This window comes from Otolemur garnettii, unplaced genomic scaffold, assembly GCF_000181295.1.
Source record: "Otolemur garnettii isolate 467f Iridium unplaced genomic scaffold, OtoGar3 scaffold00176, whole genome shotgun sequence".
In the NCBI taxonomy this organism is placed as follows: Eukaryota; Metazoa; Chordata; class Mammalia; order Primates; family Galagidae; genus Otolemur; species Otolemur garnettii.
The window spans coordinates 2,272,993-2,274,500 of record NW_003852571.1 but is presented as its reverse complement, the minus strand read 5'-3'; positions in this window follow the sequence as shown (position 1 = coordinate 2,274,500).

Below are 1,508 nucleotides of genomic sequence, written 5' to 3'. Positions count from 1 at the left end.
GGAGACAAGGAAAGACAAGTGGTTGCCAGGTATTGGGAGGAGAAAGGGATGACTGGGAGCACAGAGAATTTTTAGGGAAAGGAAACTATGAGCAGTACCTATAATGGCAGATACATGTCATTATACATTGTCAAAATACCAATAGTGAACACTAACATGCACTGTGAATTTTGGATGATAATGATGCATCAGTATAGGTTCATTAATCATAACAAATGTACCACGTTGGTATGGGAGGCTGATGGTGAAGGCAGTGTGTGTGGAGGTAAGGGTGTATATGGGAACTTTGCTCAATTTGCTGTGAACCTGAAAGTACTCCAAAAACCTAAGTCTATTTAAAAAAATCCACTGTATTTCACCTATTCAGTGCTTCACCCCATTAGTAATCTCTGGCAACCACTAATCTATTTACCATGTATTTATAAAATTAATTTCTCTTTCTTTTTTTTTGTAGAGACAGTTTCACTTTGTCACCCTCAGTAAAATGCTGTGGTGTCACATTGCTCACAGCAACCTCCAATTCCTGGGCTTAGGCTATTCTCTTACCTCAGCCTCTCAAGTAGCTGGGACTACAGGTGACTGCCACATGCCCAACTCTTTTTTGTTGCAGTTTGGCTGGGGCCAGGTTTGAACTCGCCACCCTTGGTATATGGGGGCCAGCCCTACCCACTTAGCCACAGGTGCCAACCAACAAAAAATATTTTTTAAAATAAAAGTTCTAAAAGTTCTGCTGCAGCTGGGAGCGGTGACTCATGCCTGCAATTCCAGCACTGTGGGAGGCTGAGAGGGGAGAATTGCTTAAGCTCAGGAGTTTGAGACTCACCTGAGCAAGAATGAGACCCCCAACTCATGAAAAAAATGGAAAAACCCATCTGGGCACCTGTGAGTGCCTGTAATCCCAGGGGATTCTGGAGGCTGAGCCAGTGAGATGCCCACAGCCCGAGTCTGAGGTTGCAGTGATCTATGGCGCCACTGCACTCTCAGGAGCGTAGGATGGGACTATGTCTCAACAACAGGAAAAAAAGTTCTGGTTTTCTTATAGATTGGACTTTTATTTTCTTCTTTTAAAAAAATTTCCAGCTTGGCGCCTGGGCTTTATGGCAGGCGCCTGTAGTCGCAGCTACTTGGGAGGCTGAGGCTAGAGAATCACTTAAGCCCAAGAGTCTGAGGTTGCTGTGAGCTGTGACACCATTGCACTCTACCAAGGGCAAGATAGTGAGACTCTGTCTTAAAAAAATAAATAAATAAAAATAAAATCAAATAAAAATTTCCATTCATTGGGCCAGGCATGGTGGCTCATGCCTGCAATCCTAGCAGTCTGGGAGGCCAAGGCAGGTGGATTGCCTAAGCTCAGAGGTTTGAGAACATCTTGAGCAGAGTGAGACCCTGTCTCTAAAAATAGCCAGGTACTGTGGTGGGCGCCTGTAGTCCCAGCTACTCAGGAGGCTGAGGCAAGAGAATCACCTAAGCCCAAGAGCTGGAGGTTGCTGTGAGCTGTGATGCCATGG